This window comes from Symphalangus syndactylus, chromosome 6 (genome assembly GCF_028878055.3).
Source record: "Symphalangus syndactylus isolate Jambi chromosome 6, NHGRI_mSymSyn1-v2.1_pri, whole genome shotgun sequence".
In the NCBI taxonomy this organism is placed as follows: Eukaryota; Metazoa; Chordata; class Mammalia; order Primates; family Hylobatidae; genus Symphalangus; species Symphalangus syndactylus.
The window spans coordinates 96,736,295-96,757,954 of record NC_072428.2 but is presented as its reverse complement, the minus strand read 5'-3'; positions in this window follow the sequence as shown (position 1 = coordinate 96,757,954).

Below are 21,660 nucleotides of genomic sequence, written 5' to 3'. Positions count from 1 at the left end.
AAATTTTTATATTGGCATGTGTTAGAAGCAAAGAAGAAAGGCTGCAGTCCATAAAATGTCAATTACAGCCAAACTTATGTGGGAGATTGAGGTCGAATTCACTAAAAGTGGTATGTGCAGAAGGATGCTGGGTGTTGTGAGGAGTGCAGTGATGTACAAGACTCAGCACAAGCTGATAGCAAAATAATCAGGAAAACATGGGGTGATAGAAGAAACAAACTAACATTGATTTAATTCCTACTGTGCACCAGGTACTATCCCAGGCTCTTTATGCTTCTTTTTTTTTTTTTTAAAGTAAACCTCAACAATCCTATGAGATAGATATTATCATTCATATTTAGTAGATGAATAAACTGAAGGTTAGAGTGATTAAGAAATGTGCCAAATATCACACATCTAAGTGGCAGAGCTGGGATTTAAAACCACATCTGTCTCATCTCATTTTCTCTACTAATCTTTATAAACACTTTTAGAGGAAGTGAAATAAATTAATCAGCCCCTGGAGGAAACTCCTCTAGGACTGTGAAATCCCAAGATGGGGAAAATCAATTTAGGAACCCTGTTTTGTTCACCTTTGCATTTCTCATGGTGTACAGCATAGATGTTCACTCAATGGCTGGGAAATGAATAAGTCTAAGAATGAGTGAATGAACAAAAACACAAATTCCTTTGCTCCTGTTATTAGATTGTTTAGTTTGGTGGAGGATCTCGTGGCAATCTGTATGGTCTAAAGTCATTCTATATGTCTCCTCTTCTAATTGCCACAAGCAGGTAAAAGAGAAGGTTATTTAATATAACATTTGTCTCAAATTACTTGTAAAGTCTATAAAAAGTAGACTTCACAAATCTAAACATGGGGAGTCATACAGAGCTTTAAGCCCCCCTTCCCCACAGTTGCCATCCTGGAGCCTCTCTGTATTGGAATTCTACAGCTCCCATTACAGACATTTCTTCCAATTTATTATGATATCTACTCTGTAGACCACTATGAGACAAGGTGGACAAGGTTCCGAGTCCATTCTGATTCTCTTTTCCCTCCTAAACACCTTCATAAAGTTCTAATTCCCAGATTTTACTTAGGTAAACTACAGCACGAACAAACAAACAAAAAATCCAGGATAAAGGACATAGGGCCAAAAAAAAAAATACTCAAATAAAAACAAGACGTGTGGGTAAATGGGATGGTGACAAAGGAAGAGGGGGACTTCTAGAGTCTTTAAATGCAAGTTCACATTCTAACAGAGGTAGAAAATTGACCTTTGCATTCCTTTGTACCAGAACTTGTTGCCCCCAGCACATGGTATCCACTTACACACATTTCATAGCTGTAGGATGGATCAACTGCCCTTTGCAATCATGAGAAAAAAACACCACTAATAGAACTTGCCCTGTAATGTTTATCTGATGGCTGGTTTGGCTAAAAGCATGTATTTTTCCTTATAATTCCATAGAACAGGTAGATTTATATCAGTCACACTTTGCTTTCTTCCTTCTTCTCAGTTCATTTACCCACCTATGGTTTTATTGAGAAATTCAACAAAATTTTATTGAAGGCTTCTGTTATGGAATGGATTCTATGGCCCACAAATTTACATGTTATAGCCCTAACCACCAATGTGATGGCTTTGGAGACAGGGCCTTTGGGAAGTAATTAGGTTTGGATGAGGTCATGAGGGTAGGCCCCTCATCATGGGATAAGAGCCCATAAAAAAAAGCCACGAGGGTTTGCCTGCTGTCTCACTCTCTGCTGTGTAAGAACACAGTGAGAAGGCGGCCATCTGCAAACCAGGAAGAGAGCCCTCACCAGAGCCTGACCATGCCAGTGCTCTCATCTCAGACTTCCAGAACTGTGGGAAGTAAATATCTGTTGTTTAGGCCACCCAATGTATGGTATTTTGTTATAACTTCCTGAGAAGACTAAGACAGCCTGTATGTGCAGGATCTGTTCTACAGATAAAATCCCTGCCCCATGGCACTTGCAGGCTGGTAGGTGATTCTTTCTTATGTTCTGTATCCACAGCCACTACACCAGGTGGGTCACTCTGTGACCTTCTGCTGCTTTTTCATTGTCACTGGCAGGTGAATGCCTGCTTCTTTAATTATGTATAGGGTAGAATCTAATGCTTTGGGGATACAGATGGCTATAGCGAAAGGACTTCTGGACATGTATATTATCTTGGCGAAACAAACTTTTCTTGTTGTTGAAAATCTAGTTTGCTCTCAAGTTGGATATTTAAAACAAAGCAAAATAAACCAGAAGGGGCTCATCAAAATTGTATGTCCTAAGGGTTTGATAAACATTCAATGGCTTTTTGCTGAAGTATTTGGTCGAGAGACAAATTAGTTTGGGGTAACTATGCAAACCTGGGGAACAAATGCAGATTGGGCTGCAGAGCCTCTGAGTGTGGAGCTTGACAGTTGGCTGAGGGCTCCATAGTGTGTTCTCAAGAGCATGGCATGAGGAGCTGCTGCCAGGGTGTACCTGCTGCATCCACTGCACCTGAAGTATCTCCATCACTCACTGACTTCCTGATGCTGGAGGGCCCTTTATTCCAATTAAGGTGTAGCCTTTCTAGACCATGAGAGGTGTGGCTCAGTACAACCTCCAGAAACAACCCAGCCCACCTCACTCCTTTCACTGCTATGGTCCAGAGAGTTAAAGGGTTTGCCCAGGGTTGCTCAGCTAGTGAGTGGGATAGCTGGAAAGAGAATCCACATCATCTGGTCCTCTGTCCAGTGTTTCTTTTGCTGATTCATTTGGCTGGGAAGGCTTAGCTTTTCTCAGACTTTTGTTTTTAGAGTGTTTTGCTGTGGGAGTCAAACATGAGATAGGCTTTTCAGGTAATTGGAACTGGGGACAGCAGGGGAACAAGAGGCCTGGAGACCTGGAAGGAGAGAAGACACAGGAGAGAGAAATGCTAGGAGTGGAGAATGGACGGATAGAGACAGTGCCTCCTTCAATTTTGCTTTGGGATGGTTGCCCCCACCTCCGTCTGTCCCTTCCTTCCTTCTTTCCTTCCTTCCTTCCTTCCTTCCTTCCTTCCTTCCTTCCTTCCTTCCTCCCTCCCTCCCTCCCTTCCTTCCTTCCTTCCTTCCTTCCTTCCTTCCTTCCTTCCTTCCTTCCTTCCTCTTCTTCTTCCCCTTCCTCTTCTCCTTCTCCTCCTCCTCCTCCTTCTCTCTCTTTCTCTTCTTCCTCCTCCTCCTCTTTTTTTCTTCTTCTCCTCTGATGGAATTTTGCTCTTGTTGCCCAGGCTCGAATGCAATGGTGTGATCTTGGCTCACTCCATCCTCTGCCTTCTGAGTTCAAGTGGTTCTCCTGCCTTAGCCTCCCAAGTAGCTGGGATTACAGGCATGCACCATCACACCAGGCTAATTTTGTATTTTTAGTAGAGAAGGGATTTCACCATGTTGGTCAGACTGGTCTCAAATTCCTGAACTCAAGTGATCCACCTGCCTCAGCCTCTCAAAGTGCTGGGATTACAGGTGTGAACCACCACAACTGGCCTGGGATGGCCTTCTTAAGAATGTCTGAGCTGAATGGTCCTCAGTCCATGGCATTCCAGCCTTGAGAGGAAAGACTTGGCTTTGTCTAAAACCCAGCAGTTGGCTGGAGGAGATTTATGGCCTTGGCATTGCTTGGGTAGGTTCCTTGGTGGTGTGTCCACCAATAGTCTGTGGAAAACTCTGTGTGTGTGTGTATGTATGTGTGATAGAGAGAGAGAGGAAGAAAAGATCACAGTGGAGGGATCTCTTATTTATTCTGATTGTCTATTCAAAATGTGGCATTTTCCTTTAAAAAAAAGTCCTTAAAATAACAGATAATAAAATTAGGTGTAGAAATTGATGTGCTAGAAGTGTACATTGTTAAAAAATACTAAATACGTTTCTTTGATTTTAGAAGTTGGCTTTGGTCTCTCTGGAAGATGTAATGGAATATTAAGGATGGTTTGGAATAGAACTTTCATTGGTGTAATTCTAATTCACTTAACAGATGGAGCAACCTGGCAGGAGAAACCTGACATGTACAGTCAAATGTGTTACCCAAGCCAAGGTAGAACAGAGAGAGAGGTGGAGTGGGTGTAGCCTGAAGATCCCAAGGCTTGGAACCTGAGTTCACAGTCTTATGACTGCCAACCTGCTGTGAGGATTTGGGCAAATCAGGGTTCCTTGTGTTCTGAAGTTTCATGATGTGGTTAAAGTTCTGCATGAAACTGTACTATCAAAATTCATGCCTGTATAAATAATTCAGAAAAGAGGGTTTCAGATGGAGCTATTCAGACAAACATTATTTATCTTTAAAGTTAGCAATGAAAGATGATGATCAGAACTCCAGGATCATATGACCCAGGTTCAGAAATTTTATTTACTCACCATGAAGACATTTTGAAACTGAATTCAACTTTGTCAAGAGTTATTGTTCTATTTTGGTTACTTTATAGTTAAAATGTTAGGTAAGCAATGTGTTTATCTTAGTTGCAGCAGAGCTAATGTGTGAGTAGGGACATTGTTAGAAACTCAATAAGGTTGGTTTTTTCTATAATAAGGAAGAGTTGTCTATTAGCATAAATTGTGCCTTGAATATGGCATCAGCACATGAAAAAATATTGTGAGCTTAGGATTTTATTGTGAAATACAGGATTCGTAACACTGAAAGATTCCTATAAAAATTCTAACAATCTTACTTGTTGTGGGCACTAATGGTTAAAAGGGTTAAAAGAAGGGAGACATCTTAGTTGAAATAAATGGTTGCTCTTGAAAATACAAGTGTAAATAGGATTTTGATGAATTATTTTGCTAATTGTTCTTCATTATGCAAAGCAATATATTATAAATGGAAAAAGTAATCTCTCTTCTAAATGGAAAATGTTATTACAAAACTGATTGTAGAGGACCTCTGGAAATTTCACAGAAGACTGTCTTTTCTGTAGATTTATTCATTTTCTTACAAACTCAGAGTAATTTGAATAAGCCTCTATTTGTGTTATTGCTTCATGTTAAAAATATATTTTTAAGATTTTTATTAAAGACCCACTCTTCCAATGATAGGTGTGTAAGCTTGTCTGGGAAGAAAATTGACAGTAAATTTTCAAAACCTTACACTAGCACTCATACCCTTGGCTCATGTCTGGAATTTGTTCCAGTGCAATAATGAAATGAAAGACTGAATTGCTATACAAAGATTTTCATGTGGGAACATATGTTTAAAAAACTGGAACTAAACAATGTTCAACAATAGGACAATAATTAAATGAGTTACCATATACTCACACAGTAAAATTTGATGTAGTCATTAAAGTCATGTTTTCATGATGTATTTAGTGCTCTGATGTTAAGTGAGAGAGACAATATATAAAATAATATAGAAGATATCTCAGTTTTATTTTTTAAACTCAAGTTTATTGAGGTACAATTTACATATGGTAAGATTCTTGCTTTTCAGGTATACACTTTGATTAGTTTTGACAAATGTATACAGTGGTGTAACCACAACCACGATCAAGATATAGACTCTTTCCATCACCCCAGAAAGTTTTCTCATGCACCTCTGTAGTCAATGTCTTCCCGTTACTCCCAGTCTCTGGTTGTCTTAGTTCGTTTGGGCTGTTGTAACAAAATTCCCTAGACTGAGTAGCTCATAAGTAATAGAAATTTATTTCTTGCAGTTCTGGAGGTTGGGAAGTCCAAGATCAAGGCACTGGCAGATTTGGTGTCTGGGGAGGGCTCCTTTCCTCATGACAGTGCCTTCTCTCTGTGTCCTTACATGGTAAAAGGGACTAACCAATTCTCTGCAGTTTCTTATATAAGGGCACAAATTCCATTCATGAGGATGGAGCCCTCATGAGCTAATCATCTCCCAAAAGCCTCACCTAATATCACATTGGAGATTAGGTTTCAACATATGCATTTGGGGGAGTCACAAACATTTAGACCATAGCACTAGAAAACTATAGTTTTTCATTTTCCAGAATATCGGATAAATAAAATAATATATATGCCTTTTACATGTCACTTTTTCACTTTTGAGGTTTTTTTATGTTGTGTGTATCAATACCTCATTCCTTTTCTTGCTGAAAAGCATTACATTGTATGGATATATCACAATCTATTCATTTACCAGCTCCAGCCATTTTGATTGTCTCCAGTTTCTGATTATTATGAATATTTGTGTATAGGCCATGTGTTTCATTTCTCTTCAGTGAACATCTTAAGAGAGGAATTATTTGGTTGCATGGTAAGTGTATGCTTAAGAAACAGCCAAACTCTTTTTGAAAGGGTCTGTACCACTTTGCAATCCTACCAGCAACACATGAGACTTCCAGTTGCTTTGCATTCTCTCAGCTCATGGTACTGTTTTCAAGTTGAGCCATGCTTATAGGTATGTAATGGTATCTCCTTTCCCTAATGACTAGCATCAATCATCTTGTCATGTGCTTATAAGCTATCCATATATCTTCTCTAGTGAAACTTCTATTCAAATTTTTAAAAATTGGGGTTATTTTCTTAATACTGATTTTTGGGAGTTCTTTGTATATGTTGCATACAATTCCTTTGTCAGATATGTGATCAGCAAATATTTCTTCCCAGGTTATAATTTGTCTTTTCATTTTTATAATAGTGTCTTTCAAAGAGCAAATGCTTTTAATTTATCAATTTATTCATTTTTTAATTTAATGGTTGATACTTTTTTAATATAAAGTTTTTAGTTTTAGATTTATAGAAAACTTGCAAAAATAGCACAGAAGATTCTCATATACTCCACACCCACCTTTTCCTATTATTAACATTAGTATGATAATTTGTCACAGTCAATGAATATGGCTTATGTTTCTTGTGATCTAAGAAATCTTTGCCTACCCCGATGTCATAATACTTTTCTCTGTTTTTTTAAATAAAAATTTTATATCTATTGCCTTTAGGTTTAGGTTTATGACACATTTTAAGTTAATTTTTGTATATGATCTGATACAATGTTGGAGTTCGTTTTTTTCTTTTCTTTTCTTTCTTTCTTTTTTCTTCTTCTTTTTCTTTTTTTTTTTTTTTTTTGAGACAGAGTCACGCTCTGTCACCCAGGCTGGAGTGCAGGGGCGCAATCTCAGCTTACTGCACCTTCTGCCTCCCAGGCTCAGGTGATTCTCATGTCTCAGCCCCCAGAGTAGCTGGGATTACAGGCATGCATCACCATGCCTGGCTAATTTTTTGTATTTTTAGTAGAGACGGGGTTTCGCCATGTTGGTCAGGCTGGTCTTGAACTCCTGGCCTCAAGTGATCCACCCAGCTCAGCCTCCCAAAGTGCTGGGATTATGAGCATGAGCCACCGCGCCCGGCCTTTTTCTGTCTTTTTGTGCAGATATTCAATTAGTTCCAGCACCACTTGCTGAGTAGATCTTTTTATTTTTAAAAATATAGTGTATGTGTAGAAAAAAATACTGAAGAACCACCTGAATGGTGGTTTTACCTTCTATATTTTCCGTATGTTTCTACAATTAGCACAAGTGAGCAGAATATTTGAATGAGCAGACACAATATGGTAAAGAATGACAGTGAAAATAAATGCAGTAGTAGCCAGCTTCTGAAAGAGGAATCAACAGGTCATGTTGCTGAGAGGCTGATGGGTAACTCAGTCACTGATTTGCCAATTTCTGAACTAATCACAGTGTCTGGGAGGCCTGGCTTTGTTGTGGTTCCTCTTTTTCTCTGTAGTGTGATCCAGTAGTTGAGAATTCTGTATTTTTCCACATTCACCCTTATAACAAACCCCCATCACTTAAGACAGCTTAAATGGGTCTCTGTTTCTTGAAACCTGAAGTAAAATTACCAACAAGCCTACACATAGACAAAGCAGGCAGCTCTTCACGTGGTGTGGATGAATGACTGGAGAAAAATAAGTGCTGGCCCCAAAACTTTTCTTCCAGGGTTTGGCCTCGATGGATGAAATTAGACACAATATGTCTTTCTATTACCATATTATATTTCTGATAGCTGTAAATAAGTTGCTAAGATCAGGGAATAACATACTGATACATTAATCCAATTATTTTTCAAATTTAGTTTTCACATCATTTCAGCTCAGAGATCAGAGTTCTAAAAACAAGTAAATTCTGAATTGGAGTGGAGAGAGAGCACTACAATTAGAAAATTTCTGAATGTAAGTCAAGACCTGTACCTGTGAAACTGGTCATCAGAAATGGTGCAAGGATCTTTGTCTTAGTCTATCTTCTGCTGCTATAGCAGAATACCACAGACTGGGTAATGTATAAAGAAAAATTTATTTGGCCCATAGTTCTGAAGGCTGGGAATTCCAAGATCAAGGGGCTGCGTCGGTGAGGGCCTTCTTGCTGTGTCGCACATGGCAGAAGGCATCACATGGTGAGAAAGAGTGTGCACACAAGAGGGAGTGAGGGGCAGAGACAGGAGGAAGGAAATGTGGGCCAAACTTCATCCTTTAATCAGTCACCCACATCCAACATAACTTGCCCACTCCCATGATAATGGCATTAATCCATTTATGAGGACAGAGCCCTCATGACCTAATCACCTCGTAAAGGTCCCGCTTCTTAATACTGTCATAATGGCCATTACATTTTAGCATGTCTTTTGGAGAAGACGTTAAACCAGAGCAGTCACCACAGCTTGATTTTGGATGCATGAGACAGTATGTTGTGAGTAAGGTCGTGGGCTGTGGAGTCAGAATGACTGGGTGTAGAGCTTACCCGCATGACTTTACAAGCTGTGTGAGCTTGGCAGATTACAAAGCTTCCTTAAGCTTCAGTTCCTTCTTCTGCAAACAGAGGTGGTTGTGAGGCTTCTATCAGGTAATGTGCCTGGCATACAGTGAGTGCTCAATAACTGTTATCTCTTCTGCTTGACCCTTAATTTTCTCAGCACTAGTGCTGGGGCCTGCAGGCCTTGTGTGTGTGTTTGAATTTCCAGGCTAATTATTCACTTTGCAATGAAGGCATCCTGTTTGATGGAGCCTCTGAGCCACCCCATCTGTTCAGCTATCTCTGTCTCCCCGTGTGGTTTCCCTCCTCCTTTTTAAGACCCTTAATTAGTTTTGGTGATAGAACTATCAGCACCACCTGAGCATCAGCTATTAGCAATAAATGTGGCTCCTCTGAGTAGCTATGGCATACTAATTATTTCCAAATAAAGGTAGTTTTCTGCTGCAGCTCTGATTATCTGCTAAATTATACCAGTGCCTATTTTATAATTTTTTTGTTTGTTTTAAAATCACTTGCCTCATGATTGTCTAATTAATCCAGGAGCACCTGCAATAACATTGGGATAAAATACTTTTGTATTATTTTTCTTTCAATTTTTAACCCCAGTGCATTTTTTTTTAGTAGCCCATTGGGAAATTCTCTTTCTTCTATTTTCTGGCTCATGTTTCTTAAATGGCCAATTAATTGTTTAATAGATGCTATCTCTGGGATGTTGTTGCTCTTTTCCAGGCATTAGTATTGTTGTGCCAAGTCTAGCACGTTAACTCTTTCATCCACTTTTTCTCCACATTCACCTGACAAAGGCAACAGGTCAAAAGAGCTACTGAGTTGAAACAGCTAAAAAATTCAATTCAACTAGGACTAGTTTAGCACCTGCCAGAAGCAGTAGGCTTAGGGGCTAGGTCAGGAGACACAGAAATGAACCACAGATGAATAAAATAGGCTGGGTATAGGAATAAACTATTTCTGGTCAGGTGCAGTGGCTCACGCCTGTAATCCCAGCACTTTGGGAGGAGGCTGAGGCGGGTGGATCAAGAGGTCAAGAGAATGAGACCATCCTGGCCAACATAGTGAAACCCCATCTCTACTAAAAATACAAAACAAATTAGCTGGGCATGGTGTCATGTACCTCTAGTCCCAGCGACTCAGGAGGCTGAGGCAGGAGAATTGCTTGAACCCAGGAGGCAGAGGTTGCAGTGAGCAAAGATCATGACACCGCACTCTAGCCTGGCGACAGAGCGAGACTCTGTCTCAAAAAATAAATAAATAAAAATAAAAATAAACTCTATTTCCAGCACCATGATAAAGCTGTATTTCTGTTAAGCTATGGTGTAAGTGTGTAACATAATACAAACACATATTGTTTTGGATACTTATTTTAATTTTCACGTTTGGTCTCAGTTTTGGGGAAACCATAAGGAGTGGTATACCTGCCCAATCTCGAGAGGGTAGAGCTATTTAGATATGACTGATTTTGTTTCTCTTTATAACGTTTTGTGCAATAGAAATATTTCATAATAATTCATCAAGAAAACAGAGTTGAATATTGCAGTTGAAGAGAAGTCTAGCTGGGAGTCAATTGCGGTAGTCCAGGAGGGGTGAAAATGACAGGAAAGAGAGTGGGGGCAGGAGTGGTATGGTAGAGAGATTTGAGAGTTTTAAAATGCTTTTTTATAGTTTCATTAACATACTGTAAAATTAACTTTTTTTGGTGGGCAGTGCTGTGAGTTTTTTTTTTTTTTTGAAACGGAGTCTCGCTCTGTCACCCAGGCTGGAGTGCAGTGGCGCAATCTCGGCTCACTGCAAGCTCCGCCTCCTGGGTTCACGCCATTCTCCTGCCTCAGCCTCTCCGAGTAGCTGGGACTACAGGCGCCCGCCACCACGCCCGGCTAATTTTTTGTATTTTTAGTAGAGACGGGGTTTCACCGTGGTCTCTATCTCCTGACCTCGTGATCCGCCCGCCTCGGCCTCCCAAAGTGCTGGGATTACAAGCGTGAGCCACCGCGCCCGGCGGTGCTGTGAGCTTTAATTTTGAGGAGGGTGAGGGGGCACAGGGTCTAGCTCTGCCACCCAGGCTCGAGTGCAGTAGCATGACTTCAGTTCACTGCAGCCTTGAAGTCCTGGGCTTAAGTGATCCTCCCACCTCAGCCTCCTGAGTAGCTGGGAATACAGGTGTGCGCCACCATGCCCAGCTTTATTTTTTGTAAAGACAGGTTCTCGCTGTGTTGCTCAGGCTGGTCTCAACCTCCTGGGCTCAAGCAATCCTTCCACCTCATCTCAGTCTCAGTGTTGAGATGTGCAGTGCACAACTTGTGCAACCATAAGCAGAAAACCCCAAAAGATTCTGTCATTAGTATATAATAATTACATCTCAGTCTCAATGTTGAGATTACAGGCATGAGCCACCATGTCTGGCTGAGCTTTAATACATGCACAGAGCCATATAACCACCACCCCATCAAAATATAGAGCAGTTCAATGGACCCCCCAAATTCCCTCATGCTGTCCCTTTCTAGTCAACCCCTCCTCCACCCTAACCCTGACAACCACTGATCTCCATCTCCATAGCTTTGCACTTCCACAATATCATATAAATAGAACTTTATTTAATTTTTTAGACTGTTTTCTTTCATTCAGCATGCCTTTGAGATACATTCATATTATTCATATATCAATAATTCCTGTTTTTTCCTGAGCGAAATTTCACTGTATGGATATTCCAGAATTTGTTTAACCGTTCACTTGTTGAATGACATTTGTGTTATTTCCAGTTTCGGTCAATTATGAATAGAGCTGCTGTGAACATCTGTGTATGGGTTTTTGTGTGAACATGTTTTCACTTCTCTAGAGTAAATACCCTGGAGTGAGGTCATTGATAAACATATGTTTGACTTTATTAGAAACTGCCAAACTGTTTTCCAAGGTAGGTGTACCATTTTGCATCCCACCAGCAGTGCATGACAGTTGCAGTTGCTCAACATCCTTGCCAGTATTTGGTATTGTCTTCCAAAAAAAAAAAACTATATATATATATATATATATATATATATATATATATATATATATACATCTATATATATATATATATGCCATTCTTTTACATATGTAAGGGCACCTTATTTCCCTAAATGTTAATACTGCTGAGCTTCTTTTCACGTACTTGTGTATATAATATTCTGGATAAAAGATCTTTGCTGGATATGTGATTTGCAAATATTTTCTCCCAGTCTGTAGCTTGTCTTTTTGTTCTCATACAGGTGTCCTTCATAAAAATTTTAATTTGACAAAATCCAATTTATCAATCTTTTTCTTTTAAATAAATACAATTCATAATGCTTATAACTTCAGACATAAAATTTGTGCTCTTTGTCATGTGCATTTTTATTATATATTAATGACAGAATCTTTTGGAGTTTTCTGCTTATGGTTGCACAAGTTGTGCACTGCACATCTCTAGCAGGCATGATTTATGTGGAATACAATATAAATGGCAACCCCTAGAGCTGTCAAATGTACAGCTGTGCAGCATATATTATCTCCCTGGTATCTTCTTTACTGGAAAGTTTGCTGTCATTGTTGTGATTCAGTTTTACTCCCTGTGCTATTCATTTGTTATTAGGTGGAGTCTACATTGAAGCTATATTTAAGAAGCTCCTGTGTATGAACCATTTAAAGCATAACCTGTTGCCAGTGACTCTTCAGCTTGCTGATGGCTTATCTTTGAGGTTCCAGAAACATCATGCTTTCAGGCTGGTTTCCTTAGTTGACTCTTTCCATCAATTCCCATTTGTGGAAATTGGAAACTCCCTGCACTCAGCCAGTTTTAGCTGTCTAGACAACCATGGTTTTGAAACTGACATCTAAACAAATGACTAACAGTGAAGATTTGCGACATCACCCATTATTTATGCAATGCTGGATTTTACCCTGTAGAACCAAAAAAATCAACAGAATATAACGACAGACATGCTATTTGCAGGTAATCTTTTAGCTGTGTATAATGTTACCTGAAAGCAGTCTGAATCCAGATCCCAAGAGAGGGTTGTTGGGTCTTGTACAAGAAAGAATTCGAAGCTAATCCATAGAGTAAAGTGAAAGCAAGTTTACTAAGAAAGTAAAGAAATAAAAGAATGGCTTATTCACCAGCAGAGCAGAGGCATGGGCTGCTCGGCTGCTTATAATTATTATTAGTTCTTGATTATATGCTAAATAAGGGGTGGATTATTCATAAGTTTTCTGGGAAAGGGGTGGGCAATTCCCAGAACTGAGGGTTTCTCCCCTTTTTAGACCATATAGGGTAACTTCCTGACATTGACATGGCATTTGTAAACTGTCAGTGGCACTGGTGGGAGTGTCTTTTAGCATGCTAATGCATTATATAATTAGCGTATAATGAGCAGTGAAGACCAGAGGTCACTTTTGTTGCCATCTTGGTTTTGGTGGGATTTGGCCAGCTTCTTTACTTTATCAGCAAGGTCTTTGTGACCTGTATCTTGTGCCAACCTCCTATCTTATCCTGTGACTAAGAATGCCTTAACCACCTGGGAATGTAGCCCATTAGGTCTCAGCCTTATTTTACCCACTCGCTATTCAAGATGGAGTCACTCTAGTTTGAATGCCTCTGACAATAATGAAGTAAACTCTGAGATGGCACATGACTTCCCTCTGACAACGTAAGGTACCCTTCAGTGTCTGAGAGTTTTATACTCTAAATATCTGACTAGCTGCATTTTCTTGAACCTAGTTAAAGATAGAATCACAAGCTGTTGACTAGTCAACAGTTAGTGTCAGAGCTGAACTAGAAAAGCTTCAACAGATCAGAATTGTTCTTTGTGTCTTGATCTGTTATCATCTCTATCAATTAATATAGGCTCTAACTTGCTGTGCTATGGGAAGAAGAAACATGTATCCTATTTATGAGTAGTTTTTATTCAAAATCAAGCTGATAATGTTTTTATGTAGGGAAGGCATAGAATCTGTATCTTGGGAATGAATATAACTTAAATGGGGAAGTTGTTAAGAAGGGTACCTTGGAAGGTGTGGACCTTGAAAGTTGAAAGTTTGGGAGGAGTGAGTGTGTTACACCACAAGTAGGTAAAAAGATTGTTCAAAGATGGATCCCGGCTTAGAGAGCCCAAATAAATGGTTTGATGGGTGAGGGAAGGGAATGATATATTTGAGGGCTATTGATCCCATTCTAAGAAGTGACAATATAGAAAGAGGAAGAACCAACATGTGTTTTTTTTTGTTTTGGTTTGTAAACCTCTAAAGAGATTACAAGGAAAGTGATCTTTCTGGATGTCTTTCACCTACCTGACTTCTTTATAACAGGCTATAGGATAATTTCAGAAAGTGTTTCATTTCTCACCATTAACTATAACTTTTATTGGTGTGTCTTACATGCTCTTTATCAAGTTGAGGAAGATCACCCCTATTCTTAGTTTGCTGAGAGTTTTGTTTTTGTTCTCTTTTTAAATCATGCAAAGGTATTGGATTTTGCCAAATGCTTTTCTGCATCTGTGGATATGACCATATGATTTTCCTTCTTTATCCTCTTCCAACAGATTACATTAACTGGTTCTGAAATGTTAAAGTAGCCTTGCTGTGATGTTAATACTGAGTGTCAACTTAATTGGATTGAAGGTTGCAAAGTATTGATCCTGGGTGTGTCTGTGGGGATGTTGCCAAAGGAGATGAACATTTGAGTCAGTGGGCTGGGAAAGGCAAACCCACCCTTAATCTGGGTGGGTACCATCTAATCAGCTGCCAGCATGACTAGAATATAAAGCAGTAAGAAAAATTTGAAAAGACTAGACTGGCCTAGCCTCCCAGCCTATGTCTTTCTCCCATGCTGGATGCTTCCTACTCTTGAACATTGGACTCCAAGTTTGTCAGTTATGGGAGTCAGATTGACTTTCCTTGCTCCTCAGCTTGCAGATGGCCTATTGTAGGACCTTGTGATCATGTGAGTTAATACTTAATAAACTCTGCTTTATATATATCCCATTAGTTCTCTCCCTCTAGAGAATCCTAATACTCTTGCATAGCTGGAAGAAGTCTCACTTGATCATGTTGTATAATTCTTTTTATACATAGTTAGATTTAATTTACTAATTTTTTTTGAGAAATTTTGCATCTATGCTTAAGCAAGATATTGGTCTGTAGTTTCTCTTGCTTATAATGTCTTTATTTGCTTTTGTTATTAGGGTAATGTTGGCTTTACAAAATGAGTTGGAAGTGTTCCTTCTGCTTTTGTTTTCAGGAAGAGATTGTAGAGAACTAGTATCATTTTTACTTAAATGTTTGATAAATTCAACCAGTGAAACCATCTGGGCCTGGTGCTTTTTTTAAAGATTATTAATTCTTGATTACATTTATTTAATAAGATAGGACTATCCAACTTATCCACTTCTCTTTGTGTGAATTTTAGTAGTTTATGTGTTTTAAAGATTTGGTCCATTTCATTTAAGTTAGCATAGAATTAGCCAGCATTACCCTAATAACAAAACCAAATAAAGACATTATAAGCAAGAGAAACTACAGACTAATATCTCTCTTAAATTTGTGGGCATAGAATTGTTCATAGCATTCTTTTATTATTATCCTTTTAATGTTCATGGGGTTAGTAGTGGTTATTTTTATTTCATTTGTGATACTAGCAATTTATGGCTTTTTTTCTTGGTTAGCCTGGCTAGAAGTTTATCAATCTGATTGATGTTTTCAAAGAACCATCTTTTGGTTTTATGGATTTTCTCTATTAATTTTCTCCTTTTGATGTCATAGATGACTTCCAAGTTCTTAACATGTTGGAGCTCAAACCAATGTCCCTTTTACATTGTGTTTCTTTATTACTCACTTTTAAGATTTACATATGGTAAACTTCACTCTTTTGGTGTATAACGTTTTGTGAGTTTTGACAAATGCATAGAATCTTGTAACCATCATCACTAACAAGACATAGGCCGTTCTGCTACCCCCACACCACCACATTCCCTTATGCTATTTCTTTGTAGTTGATTTCTCTCCCTACCTGCAACCCTGACAACTACTAGTCTGTCTTTGAACTTTGGTTCTTAAGTCATTTGTGGGATTGAGAAGCCTCTGGGACTGTTATGGAATGTATATTTTTAGGGCATGAATAGATCAAAAAAGACTTTTCCTTTGTATGGATCCCAAATTATGTAACACATTATGGCTCTCATCTTTGTGCTTTTTGTTGCTTAAAAAAAGTAAACAATTAGAAAACAAACTAAGAATAAATTTGGCAAAAGTAAATAAAAGTAGATGAAATGGTTAAAAAAAAGTTAAGTTGTAAGGCAAACTGCATATCCCTTTCTTTGGAATATTCAAGTAGACAGAAGTGGACAGGTGCCCTGCATAAAGGAAGTAACTAGGATGATTGCTGTCTCAAAGGCATCTTAGGCTCACAGAGCTGGATGAACTTTGGAAATGACCTAATGATCTATGTGGGAATCAGCAAACTATAGCCCACCAGCCACAACTGGCAGACCACCTGTTTTTATATGGCCATGGAATAAAAATGGTTCTTATATTTATAAAAGATTGGGGAAAATATAAATCAGGGTATTTCATGACACATGAAAGTTATTATGAGATTCAAATTTCACTGTCCACAAATAAAATTTATTGGAACCCAGTCATGCTCATTTGTTTCCCTATCGTCTATGTCCTTTCACACTATAATGGCAAAGTTGAGTAGCTGTGGTGGAGACTGTATATGGTGCTCATCACTTTGCACTACTGCTTGGAATGCTATAAATTGCAGTGAAAGTTAAAATTCAACTGCATTTCAAGCATCATACAGTGACATTCCTCCCTCCCTCTTTCCCTTTTCTTTCTTTTTTCTCTCTGCTTCCTTCCTTCCTTCCTTCCTTCCTTCCTTCCTTCCTTCCTTCCTTCCTTCCTTCCTTCCTTCCTCTCTCTCTCTCTTTCTTTTCTTTCTTTCTCTTTTTTTTGAGCTTTATAAATATATATTTATTTTTATTTGAAAAAATGTTATTGGCATGCACATGAATATATATATTTGCTCCTTAACCACAGAAGAGGCCTGTGGAGCAGGAATGGGTCAGAGTTAGGGGAGGGGGCAGGCAACATACATCCACATGAATATATATATATATATATATATATATGCACTTGAATATATATATGCACATGAATATATACATATATATGCATGCCAATAAAAATTTTTTTAAATAAAAAGAAAAATAAGGAAAATAATAATGTATTAGTACTTTCTAATTATATTAGTGTTTTTCAAAACAGGAGAAAACATCAATATATTAATCTGTCACACTAGCAATTGAAAACATTACAGCTTGTGCAAATCTGTAGATGACAGAAAAATTAATCTGCTTCAATTCATGTTCAGTAGACAGTAAAGCAGTATTTGTCTATCTATCTTTGCTCATAATTAATTAAAGAACACTTTTTAATTAATGGTAACTTCGAAAAGTTACTTTCACATTCTCTGTCTCTCTTTCTTTCTTTCTCTCTCTCTCTCTCTCTCTTTCTTTGACAGAGTCTTGCTCTGTCACCCAGGCTGGAGTGCAGTGGCATGATCTCAGCTCACTGCAACTTTCACCTTCTGGGTTCAAGCAATTCTCCTGCCTCAGCCTCCCGAGTAGCTGGGCTTACAGGTGCATGCCACCACACCCAGCTAATTTTTGTACTTTTAGTAGAGATGGGGTTTCACCATATTGGCCAGGCTGGTCTTGAAGAATTCCTGACCTCAGGTGATCCGCTCGCCTCAGCTTCCCAAAGTGTTGCGATTACAGTCGTGAGCCACCGCGACTGGCCTCTTTTCTTTCTTTGTTTTTGTTTCTCCCCTGCCTTCTCCCTCCCTCCCTCCCTTCTTTCCTTCCTTCCTTCCTTCCTTCCTTCCTTCCTTCCTTCCTTCCTTCCTTCCTTCCTTCTTTCCTTCTGCTTTCCCCCTTTTAAACTTATTAATTATTAACAGTAAATACCCATCAAGTGATAACAAGAAAGAAAAAGTAGACTTTGAATATCAAGCTTTTAAGACAAAGTGGAGTGTGTATTACTTTGCTATATAATAGAATTATTTGGCAAAACATTTTGCTTACTATGCAATGACACTATAGTTATGCTAAAAGAATACAATAGATGTCAACATAATCAGACTGAACAATCATCGTGACATTCTCAGCTCACAGGAAAGCAATGATTAGAAAAATGTAAACTAGAATTTCTCATCAGAGCAGAATTTCTTCACAAAAATAAAAAATGAAAATGAGCTTGCAACCAAAGAAAGTTTCTGAGTGGCTTGTTAGCCAAGCAAGAAAAGAGGTTTACCCGTGGTGAGTTAACTAAATTGAGATCGATTACAACAGCCAAAGAAATGTGTCTAGAGAAAACAAACTTGTTTGAGACCTTTAGCCTTCCAGTAAGAACAATTGCTCAGAGAGTTGAGGACATTGGAAGCAACATCAATAGTCAATTAAAAAAAAAGCAAGACAAATAATTTAGAGTGGTTTTTCTTGGTTCCTGATGAGCCCACAATATTACTGATACTGCTCAGTTGTTATTTATTCAAGGAGTCAATGCCAATTTGGAAGTGACTGAAGAATTAGCTTCTATAAATAGTCTGCATGGAGCAACTAGAGGTGAGAATATTTTCAAAGAATTTGAGAAAACACTAATTTAGTACAACCTGTGGTAGAATCTGCTAAGATATATCAAATCTGACGGCAGTAAAAATATGTGTGAAATTGTAAGAGATTTTCAAAGAATTTGAGAAAATGCTAATCCAGTACAATCTGAGACGGAATCTACTACGATATGTCACACTTAATGGTAGTAAAAATATGTATGAAGCTGCAAAATGCTTAGTTGGATAAATTTACAAAGCTTTGGAAAATGTAAGGCATTTAAAATCTACAGTTATTTATTGTGTTACTTATTAGTGGGTTCTTTGCTGAAAATGTTTTTATCTGGTATGTGTCATTGATCCAAGTTTCAATGGTAAACTCATTCACTCTCATGGATATAACCATAATCAGTTCCATGAATTTTTGTTAGAAAGAGAAGCTGAATATCCTGACTTGCTGTACTACACAGCAATTCAGTGGTTCAGTAGTGGTAACTTTTTATTGTGATTTTGTTGAGCTCAGGGCTGAAGTTGAAATTGTTTAAAATGAGAAAGGTCCTCATACACTACTAAGCAATACTGAGTGGCTTTAGAAATTAGTTTTTGCTGCAGACTTCATAGTGTTTCTTAATGAGTTTCACCTAAAATTACAAGGCCAAGCAGTGCTCATATAAGAAATTTATACTGCAGTAGTCATTTCAATAAATAACATTACTTGAATGTCAACCTGCCCTATACACTTCCAGTGTTACCAAAAGATAAAACAAGAATTGAGATCTCCATGCAATTTTCCTTGCAAATTTGCAGTGAATGTACTTTCTGAGTTCTAACTGCAGTCTCAGTAGCATCTTTTGGACTCAATGCAAGGGCAAAACAAATTTCCGTATTTCAAAATCCATTTAACTGAACAGTTGAAGGGCTTCCATCGAACCTTCAACTGGAAGCTATTAATTTGCAATATAGGTGTCAAGGGAAACATTTAATAGAACCCTACAAATGCCTTTCAAGTGATCAATATGCTCAATTAAAATCATATGCTCATGGATCAATATTAGTATTTAGCAGTTCTCATCTGTGTAAAAAGATATTTTCAAAGATGAAATACTCATTCACTTGTGGAATTGCAATACTCAATGAGATACAATCTCAGTATAGATCAGCATTAACAAATGAACATTAGCAATCAACATTGATAATGGGCCAATCACATTTGAATCCCAATGCAGTGAAATGTTATTACCCCCAAAAGAATTCCAGTCATTATTAGACCTGTACTACAAAAAAATTATACTCAATTATTTTTATATTTTAAATTTTGTCAGTAAAAAATGCATGAAAATGTGTTTTCTTTCTTGTTTTATAACTAGTTATATAAGACTTTTGCCTCTTGGTCTGCAAAGCCTAAAATATCTACTATCTGTCTCTTTACAGAAGCTTTTTCCAATCTCTGATCTAGAACACTTGATTTCCTCTATGCTAGAAGACAGTCTGAGGTTTCAACTGGAAAAGCCCCAGGGACAGGGTTGATAATTTTTAAAGATCTTTGTATATTACAAATGGAACAAAGAAAGCTGTTACGGGTTGTCAGCTGATATGTCAGTCAAACTGTCATGAAAAAACTGGACTACGAACAAAAGTGGGTGCTTCTTCTCCAACACAACTGTATTAGTTTTCTAGGGCTGCCATAACAAAGTACCACACACTGGGGGCTTAAGAGAAACAAAAATGTGTTCTCCCATAGTGCTGGAAGCTAGAAGTCCAAAATCAAGGTGTCAGTAGGACCATGCTTCCTCTGAGGCCTCTGGAAAATAATCCTCCCTTGCCTTTTTCTATCTTCTGTTAGTTGTCGGCAATCCCTCAGTATTCCTGGGCTTGTAGCTACATCACTTCAATCTACCTCCACTGTCTCACAGCCTTCTTTCCTGTGTGTCTGTCTGTGTGTACATCTCCCCTTCTGATAAGGACATCAGTCACACTGGATTTAGGGTCTACCTAAATCCAGTATGACCTTATTTTTATCTAATATACCTGCAAAAAACTATGTTAAAATTATAAAATGAATCCTTTATTTGAAAAATGAATTATGACAGCTACAAGTTTCTTTTGACAAAATTTTATTTATTCATTTTAAAGCAGAAAGTTATAAGGTAGGGGAGATTCAGGAATTGCATCTCCAGAGATTTTAAGAAATAGAAAGAAGAATAAGATGTCTATCTTCTATTTCCAAAAAAAGGCACATTCTAAGTTCCTGGGTGGACATGGTAGGGGGCACATTCAACTCAATACCTTTTAGCAGTGAAAGGAGCAAGTGATCAAAATTGTGCTTAGCTAGAAGGCTTCAGGACACATGGTAAACAGAATTATGCCCTTCTCCCCAACCCCCACCAAAGATTCATATAATAATCACTGAAACCTGTGAATATGTAGACTTACATGGCAAAAAGGGACTACTGATGTGATTAAGAATCTTGAGATGAGAAGATTATCCTGGGTTATTTGAATATGCCCAATATAATCACAAAGGGCCTGATAAGAAGGAGGCAGGAGAGTCAAAAGCAGAAGAATGCGATGACACAGTGGAAGCAGAGGTTGGCATGATGGAAGCAGAGGTTGGAATGATGGAAGCAGAAGTTGGGATGATGGAAGCAGAAGTTTGAATGATGGAAGTGGAGGCTGGAATGATGGAAGCGGAGGCCGGAATGATGGAAGCAGAAGTTGGAATGATGGAAGCGGAGGTTGGAATGATGGAAGCAGAAGTTGGAATGATGGAAGCGGAGATTGGAATGATGGAAGCAGAGATTGGAAGGATGAAAGCAGAAGTTGGAACGATGGAAGCAGAGGTTGGAATGAGGGAAGCAGAAGTTGGAATGATGGAAGCAGAGGTTGCAATGATGTGCTTTGAAGATGGAAAGAGGCATGAGCCAAGGAACACCTGCAGCCTCTAGAAGCTGGAAGAGACAAACAAACAAAATATTCTGTGCCGGGTTTTCCAGAGGGAATGAAGCTCAGCTGACACCTTGATTTTAGTTATCTCAGAGCCATTTCGGATTTCTCACCCCTAGAAATGTATTTGTGTTGTTTATAGCCACCAAATTCTGGTAATTTGTTGCAGCAGCATGAGAAGGCCAATACAAGGAGGAGAGCTAGCTAAGTGGATTTCTCCACTGGGTGAGACCTGGCTGTGGATGAAGGAGGAAGCTGCAGGGGAGAAACGGGGAGTGAACAATGCAAACAGACCCTTGGAGAATGGGCAAAGTGAGAAGTCAGAGCTGATTTCTGCATTTCTGCTGTTACAGGCATGATTTG